General features: G+C 43.7%; 1 protein-coding gene across 1 annotated transcript in view; it reads right to left on the bottom strand.

The window, feature by feature from the left end:
* Positions 1-14,527, bottom strand: part of ZNF385D (zinc finger protein 385D) — a 922,283-nt gene that overhangs the window by 729,724 nt on the left and 178,032 nt on the right. The gene's annotated exons all lie outside the window — the stretch shown is intronic.

The following is a 14,527-nucleotide window of genomic DNA, read 5'->3' as shown; positions in this document are numbered from 1 at the left end:
CTGATGGGGCAAAAACCATTTTCGCGGGTGGTTCTGGGTAAATGTCGTCCCTTCCTCCGGGAAAGCTACAGCAGACAATCATTTCAAGCCCATTTTCCCTGGATTGCCCTGGCAGACGCCACAGCGTGGAAACCATGGAGCCTGTTTTGCCTTTTGTGCCTGTCACCGTATGTGTACTAGATGCCGCTGACAGAGGCGGTTCAGCAGCGCTACACAGCAGCATGCTTTTGCTTTTGCATGACAGCAGAGATGGTTACCAGCCATATTGTACCATCTACCACACCATAAATTGGTAATAAGATGGGCATGGTTAGCAGTCCTTTTGCACTGCACCATTTGCTGCTGTCAAAAGTGCCCCTGGCTGCTCTTAGCCAGGGACGCAAAAGTCAAAATTGGGAATGACTCCCTGAGTCAATCCCTCCTTTTTGGTATCTAAAAATAGAATCAGTCCTGCCTAGAATATGGGCAAGTGTACTAGAGAACCACTGTATCAGAGAACCAGAGAGCACAGCTGCTCTGTGTCAGATCCTGCATAGATTATGAGCTGTATGCTATTCACAGGGGGTGCTCCTGCAACAACCCCACCTGTTCATTCCATTCTTCTCCAGCCTTCCTGGGCTACCATAGCATTGTCCCCCCACTTGTGTGATGAAGTAATAAAGAATGCAGGAATAAGACACAGTGACTTGTTAGTGAGAAATGAGTGGAAGGCAGCCTCCAGCTGCTATGATAGTCCAGATAGGACATTAAGGAGTGTGGAGGAGAGGAGCCCAGCATCCTGCTGCTAGTCCAGGGGCAATTGAATCTTTTCTTTACACATGAAGGGTTGGGGGCTGATGAAGCTCAGCCCCCTGTGGCGATGATGACGATGGTTATCAGCCATATTGTACCATCTACCAGGAAAAATTAGGGCCAGGCGCCCTTGATCGACCTAACGGATGGTAGTCTGCATGGTTACCAGTCCTTTTGCACTGCCCCATGTGCCAATAGGCTGATGATGACGACGACGGATACCAGTCGTATTGTACCATCAGCCATCCATAGCGTGGGGGGAGCAAGGATGTTGGTGTTGAGTGCTGCACCATCGCGTCTATCTGCAGCATTCAGTAAAGATAGGGTGACATGTAAAAGAGTCAAGAGAGGATTGTTTTCCCTTTCACTTCTGGGGGTGGTTGGGGGGCTGCGTAAATTGCCGAGCTATGCCCTGACCCACCGCGGACACTGGTTTTGACCCTAGAAGCATTTGGAGCTCAGCCAAGAATGCAAATCCTTTTCGGAGACAGCAGGAACTGTGGGATACCTTGCGTCCTCAGTCCCCCCTCCCTCCATGAGCGTCCATTTGATTCTTTGGCTTTCCGTTACGCTCGTCACGCAGCAGCGTGCTGAGTCTCTGCTATGCCGTCTGTCCGGAGATTTTTTTTAAAATACTTTGGACCAGGCGTAACATTACAGTAATTCCCCTAATTAGATGCAGGAGTCTCCGAGCGAGATCACCCTGAGGACGGTCACTGAAGGAGATAGAGAGCGCATGCTGCGTGAAAGCCAGCACAAACCAGGGCCCTACGCAGCCGTGCTCGGGGAGGCAATGCTCCCTGAGTACCTCATGAAAGCCTGGCGCGGAAAAGTGTGCTACCACGGAGCACCCAATAAGGCAGCTCTCCCCAGGAACCTCCTGCGGAGGCTTTTCGATTACCTCCAGGAGAGGTTCGTGGAGATCTCCCAGGAGGATTTCTGTTCTATCCCCATATATAGAGAGACCTCCTTTTCACATACTTCAGATTCCTGTTATATTAAGAATAAAAGTTTACATGGTTAAAGCACTTACCGACTGCTCCTTCCCCTGATTCAGGATCCGGGTTAATGGCCGGGGAGGGTTGGTAGGGGATCTCCGTGACGGTAATGAAGAGATCCTGGCTGTCGGGGAAACCAGCGTTGTAAGCGCTGTCGCCTGCCTCGTCCTCCAGAAACTCTTCTTCATCTTCCCCGTCCGCGAACATCACCGAGGAACTGTCCGTCGACACTGTCCCATCGTCAGAGTCCATGGTCACTGGTGGGGCACTGGTGGCAGGCTCCGTAGCGTCCGTTTGCCGCTTTGTTTTTTTGGTAGCCTTGTCTGGGGTCCTTGATTTTCACGCGGCGCTGCGTTGCATCCCGGCTGTATCCTCTGTCTCTCATGGCTTTGGAGACCTTCTCGTAGGTCTTTGCATTCCGTTATTTGGAGCGCAGCTCCGAAAGCAGAGACTCCTCGCCCCTCACTCCGATCAGATCCAAGAGTTCCCGGTCAGTCTATGCTGGGTCCCTCTTTCTATTCAGAGATTACATGAACTCCTCTGCTGGAGAGCTCTGCATCGCTGCCGGTGCTGCTGAGCTCGCCCCGATGTCCAACCACGAAATGAGATTCTAACTGTCCAGACAGGAAAAGGAATTCAAATTTTCCCGGGACTTTTCCTGTGTGGCTGGTCAGAGCATCCGAGCTCGGACTGCTGTCCAGAGCGTCAACAGAGTGGTGCAGTGTGGGATAGCTCCCGGAGCTAGTAAGTTCGATTTGCATCCACACCTAGCCTAATTCGAGATAGCCATGTCGAATTTAGCGCTACTCCCCTCGTCGGGGTGGAGTACCGAATTCGAACTAAAGAGCCCTCTAGGTCGAACTAAATGGCTTCCTGGTGTGGACGGGTGCACGGTTATTTCGAATTAACGCTGCTAAATTTGAATTAAAGTCCTAGTGTAGACCAGGCCTTAGGGTACTGGGTGAACAGCACATTCTCCTGGCCTGAATTGACCGGGGGTTCAGCAGGAAAAAGGGTTGTTCTTGACTGTTGGGACAATTTAATTAAGGGAAATGCAAGTGTCCTATTGAAATACCAACCTCCCCACAACTTCCCTCACACACATACCCACACCCACAAGAGTGATTGAACTCTCCACAGTTATCTGTAATTTTCTGCATATTCTAAATTATCATTGAGAAGATTCACAATGTAAACTGATATGCTGCTGCCTCTGCAGAAAACAGACCTCAGCCAAACAATAGCATCAGAAAAGATACAAAATCACCCCTCACAGGCCCCATTCAACTCATTGTTCTAGATGTGACTTTCAAAGCCTACAAGGGACATTTAAAATGCCAACATTATTAAAAACAGGCAGTTTCTCTTTCCTTCTACTACTTATATTATTAAAAAAGGAAAACAAGTACAAAAACTCAGTAATGGAATATTAAGATTAATAACTTAAATGCTCCAAACTCAGGAAATTAAAATATTATGACCCTCATAACATTTATTCCCTCTCATTACACATACTGTACACACTTAGGTATAAATTTAACAGCCCAAAAGTATTGACAAGTATTGCATATGATATGCAGCATCGGGGAGGCAAGATTAGGAAGTTTGAGAACCTTAGCTTTTTCATTTCCTGATTTTTCCATGTTTAAAGCTGTAGACTTGGAGTTTTGTAGGCATCGTTTTTGTGTTTAATATCTGCATGTATGTATATAAAGCAGAGCACATACAGCACTAATAATTAATATTTACTAGCACTTCAGCTGCCAACAGAAAAAGCCAAAGAAATAAGCTCTGAGACCCAGAATTCAGGTCACTTCTCAAGGATGACATATTTCAGGCTAATAGGTGGAAGGAGGGCAGAAGATAGCCAGCTGGCTCCAGTGAAATTGAATCCTCTGTCCCAGCTGGCCAAAAAATAACATTGGTTTTAACTTTGGAGGCCATTGCCTGCCTGCTTACTAAGGGAAGACCAGAAAAGTTAAGAGCAAAATTCTATATCCAAATATTTTCCCATTCCATATGGGCTCATCATTATGTCTTGTGTATAACTATGTTTGCCAGTTTTAAAGTATTGTATGGAGCAATATACTGAATCGGACTGCTCAGCTCTTGTCACTCACTGCATTTCTAACTCAGGTCTCATTACCTTTCTGGCAGCTAGCAAAGAGGGGTGGAAGGTAGGTCTGACAATCCTTTTTAAAAAGGAACAAAAAAAAACAAACCACTGAGACCACATGTTGGAAATCCCTCTTCACCACTTGCAATTGTCTAACCTCAGAAGGACTGGTTATGTCATTGGGTACAATCATGACCAGTGTACTCTGCAGCAAATCGGACTTGGATTCTGCAAAAAGAGCTCCTGGTTTCTGTGACACCCTAGTGTTGAATTGTGCAGCAGTTTCAAGTATATTTTTAATGGATATTTTTACTGACTTAACTAATAAAAATGAATAAAACAATCGGTGCAATATTCCTCTTTGCCACCTTCCTTGCAGCAGCTGGTATAGAGGGCATTGCTGAACCCAAATAGTAAAGTATCGCAGATTTTTGTACCGATAATGAATACCTGTTCATAGAAGTTTTACAGATGAAGAAAAGAAGACATAGAGTCTCGCCCAAGGTCATATAGCAGGTCAGCAGTGGGGCTGGGTATAGAACACAAATTTCTTGACTTCAGTCTTCTGTGTAAACCAATTAGCACTATCCCTTCCCTTATGCTTACAATTTAGCGAAAAGAAACATTGGTGCAGTGTAATGATGTTTGGATCCATCTCGATAGAAACCCAGAAGTCAGATATTGCTCTGAACTTCATGGATGTGCAGACTAGGGCTGGAAATCTTGAAAACCGCAAACTCAGGTGGAATTTCTGTCTGAGTCTGAAATGTCCAGCCCTAGTCCGCACATCCATTAAGTTCAGAGCAATATCTGACTTCTGGGTTTTTGTCGAGATGGATCCAAACCTCTGAGCCTCGTTATTACAAAGGGGTTGTCTCGATTGTGGAAATTTACACCAATGTAATTACATCATACACTGCACCAATGTGAAACAGTGCTTGTGCCTTACTATCATAACAGGAGCAGTGTATTAGGGATTTGCACCATAGACAAGCCTCTTTTCATAGCACCTATGAGCTCACTAGGCTCAGCCGCCGTAGGAATTATGCCACTCAACAGTTTCTCTAAATACTCATAGAATTCTTCAAGATCCTAATTCCTCTGTCTGATACAATAACTCTGTAATGTGGAATTCTTCCATCCGGACCAAATATTCCTTCCTTGCACAAACCACTCTGTAGCCACTATTGCAGATTAGAGTGCATTGGCCTCAGAAGTTGCTGCATAACACCATTCTCCAGCCAACACGAGAGTGGGGGAGAATTTACATTGTTGCAGATCCACTAGTCACACTCCTACATGACCAATTGGCTGCCTATTGAATTGATTTAAGAGGAATAAAGTGGTCCAAAGAGTCAAAGGTGTTAACTTGACCCTGTGACAGTCCAACATTAAAGAGCATCAAACAAGGTCTGAGGTTGGGTAAACAGAAAACTTAGCCTGCTTAGTCCTCCAGGGCGCAAACATCATTAAAATTCTTTTATTCTTTTATCCTTTTGTTAAAGATATGCAAAAGAAGGGGAAACAGTTAAAGCATTTGAAATGTAAGTTATTAAATAAAGCTTTTATTTTTAACAACGTTCCTTTTTTTTCTTTAGCTGGAGAACCTTTAGAATGACAAAAAACAACTTTGTCTGATATTCTTTTAGATGTCTATTAAATATGGTAATAACTGACCTTTTGGGGAAAAGAGAAGTTAGTTGGTGTTAAATTTCTATCAATTTCTAGAAAACAAGACACACACAAAAGGGGAAAGAAAAAAAACAGAGAAGATAAAAAAAATGCAACTTTTGTCTCTGATGTTGACTACCACTTGCAGCCTCACTGCTGCAAAAACAGTGACACAGCTCATAGTCTTATTAGCCATTTTGAGACCTGGCAAACTTGTACCAGCATTGGGCTTTTCAGGGCACTGCCTTACTCATCACAGTGTTACAGCAATGTTGCAAAATATGCAGTCCTGGCCAGCTAAGTCAGATTCTTATTAATCAGAAGAAAAAAGGTAAGGGATAGGAAAGAAGAAATAAGGTAGAAAAGGAAGAGGACACATTTGAGGCAGGAGGCAGAGACGAAATCTCACATCCCAGGTGAGACTGGCCATGAACAAAGTCAGGCTGGAAATTAGAAACTTTCTAACCATCAGAAGGGTGAGGTTCTGGAACAGCCTCCCACTAGGAGTTGGGGGGGGGGCGCAAATAACTTAATTACTTTGAAAAAGAGCTGCATGATAGGGTTGCTTGTGATGGTGGGAGGTAGAGCTCAGCAGTCCTGGGGCTCACTTCTGGCTTATGTCTTATGTCCTTGAAAGCTCATGCGTCAGAGTTTCAGAATTTCTCCACCAGCCACAATGTATACTGGGTTGTTGGGTTTTTTAATTCTTCTTCCTCTGAAGCATCAGGAATTGCTACAGCTGGAGATGGGACAGTGGATGGGGAGGAGCAAGGCTCGGAGGTGGTGCCAAGCATTCATTCTCTCATCTGCTTGGCTGGCTAGTTTTGCTCTTTTGCTCAGAGTCTAACTGATCGCCGTACGTGGGGTAGGAAAGTATTTCCCCCTGGTCAGACTGTCAGTGACCTTGGGCAGGTTTTGCCTTTCTGGCTTGCCAGGATTATCTGGCTATCTCTCACTTGAGCATTTCCCTGCCACTGCAGGGGCCCTCTGGCACTGGTGCACCTGCTGTTCTCTGCCTGTGGCACATAACAGTCTAGTCTGCTACGGACCGTAATACTTAGTCTAATTTTGGTTGTTAGGGTTAGTGTGCGGGTGTTGGTGGCCTGAGATTTACAAGAAGTCAGAGGAGATAATCTGGTGGTCCCTGCTGGATTTAAATTCTATGACTATGTTTGGGATTTAGCCAGAGCCAGTGGAGGTGACATACATTTGGGTCCCTTTTCCAGGCCTGGTCTAGTCAGGACATCTTTTAGGATTAAGAGGCAGACGGTCCAGCATTCCACAAGACATTGAGGGTGGAAGACATGTTAACCCTCAGTGTAGCTGCTTTTTCTGTCAATTTTTCCCCACATTTTTTTTTAAATATCCCCAAGAGGGAGTGTTGAGCAGAATAGCCCATTTTGTATTTTGTTGTTCACTAAAAGGCCTAATTTGAGATATACCAATTGTTGTTCACTGAGTTTCAGTCTTACACTGTTCTTGTTTACCAGGCATGATTTTAGCAGTCTTTAGTTATGTTAGTAGTCCTTTCTGTTTGGACTATTTCACTTGTTCTGGTGGTTTGCTGTTTTTTGGGGTAGGTGGTTTTTTTTGGGGGGGGGCCACATTTGCCTATCAACATTTGTTGTGATAGGTTATTGTGACATTTTATGAACTTATACTCGCTTTTCATATTTAAGCTCACAGGGTAAATTCGTAGAACCAATTATCACAACACACCCCATACTGAAAATCTCCCATCTTGCTGCTGTGGATCAGGAGGATAGTTCTGCAATGTGTAGGGAGTTTAGCCTCCTATACAGATGCTGTATGCATCCTACCCCTCTACCTCAACCAAACTATGCTGGGTTCACTGCCATTTGAGCCATACACGGCTTCAGAGTGACGGTAGGAAAGGAGGTCTTAATTATTTAAACTCTCTCGCTGGTCTGGCCACAGTCCCAATTGTGAACTCTTTTGCCCCTAACAGAAAGATACTATTGCTGCGTCTTTACTACAACAGATGCACATTTCCTAAAATCACAGGCTGCACTAGGCCTCCAACTGCCTTCCTTGAGAGCTGGTCACACTAGATAGTTTATGCTACCCTCTGTAATAGCTTCCTGAATCACCATGATAGCTCAACTAACTAATCTATTCCAGATGAGAGCAAAAACAGAGATAAAATGGCACTGATGACTAAAACCACATGATTGACTAAAGGTGCAGTATTCGTCAGCTTTCTGAGTGAAGTCAGCCCATATCTAACACAGCCAACAATTTTTTAAAAAGTGAATTGAAAAATAAAGCATCTGTAGTGTCTGGCTTCTTATCAGACACTCCAGATTCCCTCCTACATATAGTCTCATATCTATCTCCTTTACACAGAAGTGGAGATTTTCATTTTTGATCAGTAAGAAGGAACAATATCCTACAGTAGACATTAAGTGGTCCAAAAAGCCCAAACAGGCAGACGGTTGGCCAGTGAAGTGGGTGAGCACCAACCTACACCCCCTACCTATCTTTGATCCATCCTACTTTTTTCTTAGATCAAACTATGGGCCAACAAAACCTAGATTTTCAGTAATTTGCATTTATGTTTAGTAACAGTCAGCAGCCCTTTGATCTCTATGAAACATGAGGTGGAAGTCAGCTTCTGACAACACCAAAAAATAATCAAATTTATGATGAAAAATGTTTCCAATCAGTGAGACCCACTTTAATTCTGGAAAAATATAGTCCTATGAATTATATAGACCTGTTTCTCATGTTTTAGCTCTTCTAGCTTTGATTTATGTGTGCCATAAAACTGTAATTCACCAGTCAAGAATGAAACACATATTAACTTTCTATACAGTACTTACACTTTCTACATCAGATGCTCCTTTTTCATCATAATGGGACATACTGGGAATCCCAGAGCCATGAAGATTAATGGGCTGCATGATTTTATGGGCAAAATTACCTAGATTCTTAAGCAGGATCCCATAATGCACAAGATCTAGTTTTCATATTAATTAGAGATCTGTAAAGGGTTTATTGGTAGCAGTTGAAGTTAATGGGAACATCATTTTTCATCATCCATCATTCCCCGAGAGGCAGACTAAGTAGACAAAAGGGATTCTAGTAACAATGCCTGATAAAGGAAGTCTGAAATGCTGTAGTGCTTTCAACCGATAAAATTTAGGTGGATTTATATCTGCTAAAATGCATGATGGAGTTGTGACTGTGTGCCTGGGATGGACCAAACTGAGAATGCCACACTCAGGGCAGACTGCAAGAATCAGTTTTATAATTTGACAAAAACAATTTTTAAAAAGTCAGTTTTGATTCATATTCAAATTTGGGGGACGGGCAATTTTTTTTTTGTTCGGCCACCAAATGGAAAAAATCAGTTATTCACTCAGCTCTACCTCTACCTGCAGAGAAGTCTTCACAAAGCCATCACCACAACTGGCACTGAGTGGAACCCTTGTTCGTATTCTCAGTCAAGGCACCATAGGCAGAAAACAAAGGGGCATGGAGACTGGATTTCTCTCTCATTCCTAGATTTGGTCTATGAGGAGATGTACAGTTTGAGCAGTGGGGGAAGTCTTATGCCCTGCCACCTATTCTGTACATGAAGAGGACTCCAGTCTCATGGACTGCAAATCTGGCACCTTTACATACACTAACTCTCAAAAATTGTAAACAGAATAAAATGCAAGGAGGACATACCTATTAGCTGCTTGAATCTTACAATAGCCAGATCTGAATGTAATGGCAAAAACAGTTTTTACAAACTAGAAGATCAGGTATGTTTGCTCTGACTCAGTCTCTCACACTGTCAGTCTAGTGCAACTATCTACTGTCAAATTGGGTAACATGAAAAGACAGAAGTCAGCAAGTTGCCCTGTTAAAACCCCAGAGCCAAACACCATAAATTTTTGGGTTCTCATTGTTGCAGATTAGGATAGGCAGCATGTGTCAGGAGCATGTGAAACAAATTTGAAATGTTTGCTTTAGATGGAGTCATCTCAATGCATTATGAATAATAAATATTTCTTTTGGATAGCTCTGTTCGTCTTTCTGCTGCAAGGAGAAGGCCAGTCCATGACACACCAAAACAGTTTAATCATTTATTAAAGGATGAGCACACTTATTTTCTTTCACAGTAAGAGAGCCAGCAGAGTTTGGCTCACAAAGAGTAAAAAGCAAGCTGTGACAGGGAGCAGCAAAACGAACAGCAAGAGGTCAATTTAGAACTTTAAATATTTAAAAGGTATGTGGATTGGAAATGGTACCACTATGAAGCTGTGCTAGACTTTAAGTGTAAACTTATTGTTGCTTTACTGTGTATAGAGCTCGCCTATTACATTCCAGAGACACGTTACCGTTGGAAATTACAGCCTCTGGTTCTCAGACTTCCAAATAAATGTTTTGCTAGTTAAGGCCCAATTCAGCAGAACATTTAAGCATATGCATCATTGTCCAGGGATGCGTAAGTGCATCCCTGTTCAACAAAGGAATTAGGCTCCTGTTCAAGGAGGATGCTTAAGCACCTTTTTAACTTTAAGCCCATGCTTAAATCCTACTGAAGTCAAACAAACAAACAAACATGTGCTGACTGAATATCATCTCTATCTCATAATTTTTGCACCCATTTTCAATTTTCCATGAACCCAAGCCAAACTTGTCCTGTCCACCATCGGACAGAAGCATGGTGCCAGCACCGCTCTGCTCTATTGTCATAAGCGTTGCAAACACAGGATGCATGATCCTCCAGTATTTGTAGAGCCCACAAGAAGAACTGGGTGGGGGGGACCATGACAAATTCTTGGCAGTCAGTTCGCTGTGGAACATAGCAAGAACCAATTGAAAGTTGTTGCTGGTGTTCACAGAGCAGCTACAAACAGTAGACCCCCACTTCTGGGTCTGAGAAATGAGCATTGGCTGGTGGGATTGCATCATAATTAGGTTTGGGATGATGAGCTGTGGCTGCAGAACTTTCACATGTGAAAGGCCACATTCCTGGATCTGTGTTCCAAACTCACCTCAGACATCCAACTCAGGAACATCAAAACGAGAGCTGCACTATCAGTGAAGGAGCAGGAGCTGCAGGGAGAGAGAGGAGGAGCCTCTTATGTACCTCTCTAGCACCCCCAGGAGCCTGGACTGATTAACACCAGCTTCTCAGGGAGCTTCCTGTTTCCTGCTGCTTCCCACTTGAGGAGAACAGGCAGTCAGCTGAAGTAGTACAAGCCAGTTAGGCCCTTTAGACGCTGATATCTTCCCTCACTCAGGCCCTGCTACCAGCCTGCTTATTTGTCCCCTTCAATTGAGTGTTGAGAGCCACTATAGCTGGCACAGAACAGCAGTCATGAGAGAAAGAAGAAAACGCCCCTCTGGGGCAGCATTCAGAAAAAGAAAGAAAGCAAAGGAAGCTTTTCTATCTAAGCAGGAAGGAGCTCTCCTGAGATACATAGACACAAATGTTCACGGTGAGCCTTCCGGCCCTAGTGAGGATGTGAGTGGTGAGGAGATGCCTGATCTTCCAGTTAGTCAGAGTGCAAGTGACCTGGCAGCTACTGCAGCATCCATATCTCCATCTCAAATGGATGTAACCATGCACATTCCTGAAGAAAAGTATAGATCAGAGAAGAGTGTGGTGGAGGCGCAAGAAACAGCTGCTGCTGAGTTTAGTTCCTTAAGTCTAGATGATCCAGGACTGTGGATCCACTTGAGCAGTAGCCTGAGGGACTTCCTTGTACTGCATGGGCCACAGCAAGTGAAAAATTCATGTTCCCCAAAGACAATGAAAATAGAAGTGTCCATCCAACACATTACTGGCGTGAAATCCCCAATGGTGACAAAGTGGAGAGGCCATGGCTTATGTACTCAAAAACCCAGAATGCGGCGTACTGTTTTTGTTGCAAACTCTTCCAGTCTAATGTTCCAGCCACATTGGGTTCTACATGACAAAGGACTGGAAAAATCTGGCTAGAAATCTGGCATGCCATGAGAAGGCAGCAAATCACCAGAGAGCAGTTCATAAGTGGAAAGAGCTTGAGACGTGACTAAGGTTAAAGGCCACTATAAATGATGATCAGCATCAAGAGAAGATTGCATCAGAGTCTCTTTACTGGCAAAATGTTCTGAAAGGCTCATTGCCATTGTGAGAATGCTTGCTACCCAAAACCTAGCACTGCGTGGCACTTCAGATCAGCTGCACGTGCCAAACAATGGAAACTTCCTTAAAATTGTGGAGCTGATGGCTGAGTTTGATGCTGTACTAGGAGCATCTAAGAAGAGTCACCACCCAAGAAACGTACACATACCACTACCTTGGAAAAACAATTCAAAATGAGATCATACAGTTACTGGCAACAAAAGTCAAACAAAAGATTGTGGCAGATCTGAAGTCAGCAAGATATTACTCTGTTATTCTGGACTGCACACCTGACATCAGCCATACGGAACAGATTACTTTAATGGTGCGTTTTGTAACAACAACAGAACCTAGTGAAAATGTCCCTGCAGTGGTGACTGTCAGAACATTTTCTAGAATTTATTGACATTGATGATACTACAGGAGCTGGTATGACAAGTATGCTTCTTAAAAAGCTGGAAGATACAGGAATTGCGATAGCTGACATGAGAGGTCAGGGCTACGATAATGGTGCCAGCATGAGAGGAAAGAACAGAGGAGTGCAGACACAGATCTAAGAGTTAAACTCTTGAGCTTTTTTTGTCCCATGCAGTTCTCATTTATTGAACTTGGTGTCAGTGATGCAGCATCAGCTTCTAGTAAGGCTGCTGCATTTTTTAATGTAATTCAAAGCATCTATTTTTCTCTGCATCAACTCATCAATGGCAAATTTTGAAGCAACATCTGGGAACATCCTCTCTGACACTGAAACCACTGAGTGCCACACGATGGGAAAGTCGAGTGGAGGTGATAAAGCCTATCAAACACCAAATTAAGATAGATGATGCCATAGTTGCCATTATGGAGGATAATGCTATGACAGGAACTGTTCATGGGAGAACAGTGGCAGAGGGAAACGGAATCACCAGAAACACATAACTTCAAATTTCTGTGTGGCTTAGTGTTGTGGCATGACATACTGTTTGAAATAAATGTTGTAAACAAGAGACTCCAAGGTATTGACCTTGATATATCTGGAGCAATGGAACAACTGGACAAAGCAAAGTCATGCCTACAGTTTTACCAATCAGATGAGGGATTTCAAAACATTCTGAAGAGTGCACAGAAGTTGGCAGAGGAACTTCACACTGAAGCTATTTTCCCACCCATTCAAGAATATAAGAGTCACCGAAGAAGATGACATTTTGATTATGAGGCACGGGATAATCCCATAAGAGACCCCAAACAACAATTGAATTCTTTAACCAGATGCTAGATTGTGCAATACAGTCAGTTGAAGAACATTTCATGCAGCTCAAGGAACACAGCAGTATATTTGGGGTGTTATATGATATTCCAGAACTCCTCACTATACCTGAAGACGACCTACACCAGCAAGGCAGGGCACTAGAGACAGTGTTTACACATGATGACATGCGCGATATTGATGCGAATGATTTAGGTGATGAACTGAAAGCCCTTTCAAGATACATTTCAGTAGGATCAATTCCAAAGGCTGTTCTGGAATATATGTGCACAAATAAGATGACCACCCTCTTTCCAAATGCTTTTGTTGCTCTGCACATACTTCTAACACTTCCTGTAACAGTTGCCAGTGGAGAACGCAGCTTCTCCAAGCTGAAGTTAATAAAAACACATCTATGCTCCACAATGACACAGGAGAGGCCTTGCAACCATCTCAATGGATCACGAGCTGGCCCAGACTGTGGACCTTCAGGAAGCAGTTCAAATCTTTGCAACCAAGAAGGTACGGAAAGTACCACTTTGATTATTCAAACAGATAAAAATGCCAGTGTTTACTATGCAAACAAGAAAAGTTACATTTGCTGTTCAGGCGTTTAAAAGTTAAGTGTTACTTAAAAATTGTGAACAAGGCATTTTAAGTTGTTAGTCCTCCTTTATTGGGGTAGGTAGCAGAGCAGTATTAGGAGAGGAGTAGAACAGGAAGAAGGCAGAATTGAGACCTTTCAAAGTTTTGGCCCAAGCGAGGGGCATGGGGGCATCATTTGAGCCAAAATGTTGTGGGCCGGCCCTGCTCTTGGAAATGTGTGGGACAGAGGATGGCTTTGCAGCTATGGGGTTCCCAAACCACAGTAGACAAATAGACAGCACACCCATCCCTATTTTGGCCCCCGACCACCTTGGCACAAAGGACATCAATTGGAAGGCTTACTTTTCCATTGTTATGCAAGTGCTGGTGGGTCACTGGGGACATTTCACTGACATCAGTGTTGGCTGCTCAGGGATGATGCTCACATCTTTAAGAACACAAGACTGTTTAGAAAGCTACAAGCAGGCACCTTCTTTCCTGACAGGCAGATTAGCATTAGTGATGTTGAAATGCCAATAGTGACCGTTGGGGGACCAGCCTAGCTCTTATTCCCCGGCTCATGAAGCCATTCACCAGCCACCTCAACAACACTAAGGAAAAATTAAACTACAGGCTCAGCAAGTGCAGAATAACAGTTGAATGTGCTTTTGGCAGGTTGAAAGGGCACTGGCATTGTTTACTCAGATTGGATCTCGATGAGAAAAATATCCCAATGGCTATATCTGCCTGTTGTGTTTTGCATAATATTTGTGAAGCAAAAGGGAAAACTTTCCACACAGATGGAGGGCAGAGGTAGAGCCTCTGGCTGCTGAGTTTGAACAGCCAGACACAAGGGCTATCAGATGAGCTCAGTGTGGAGTTATATGACTTAGGGAGGCTTTGAAAGAACACTAACAGCAAGCCACATGTGGTTGTGTATTGTGCTCAACCTGGTACTGCATTTTGGGGGCCTGTGAGGAATTGAGTGGTGCTTGCTGCAGATCTGTGAGTAT

Source organism: Mauremys mutica, chromosome 2 (genome assembly GCF_020497125.1).
Source record: "Mauremys mutica isolate MM-2020 ecotype Southern chromosome 2, ASM2049712v1, whole genome shotgun sequence".
Lineage (NCBI taxonomy): Eukaryota > Metazoa > Chordata > Testudines > Geoemydidae > Mauremys > Mauremys mutica.
This window is presented reverse-complemented; position numbering and strand designations above follow the sequence as displayed.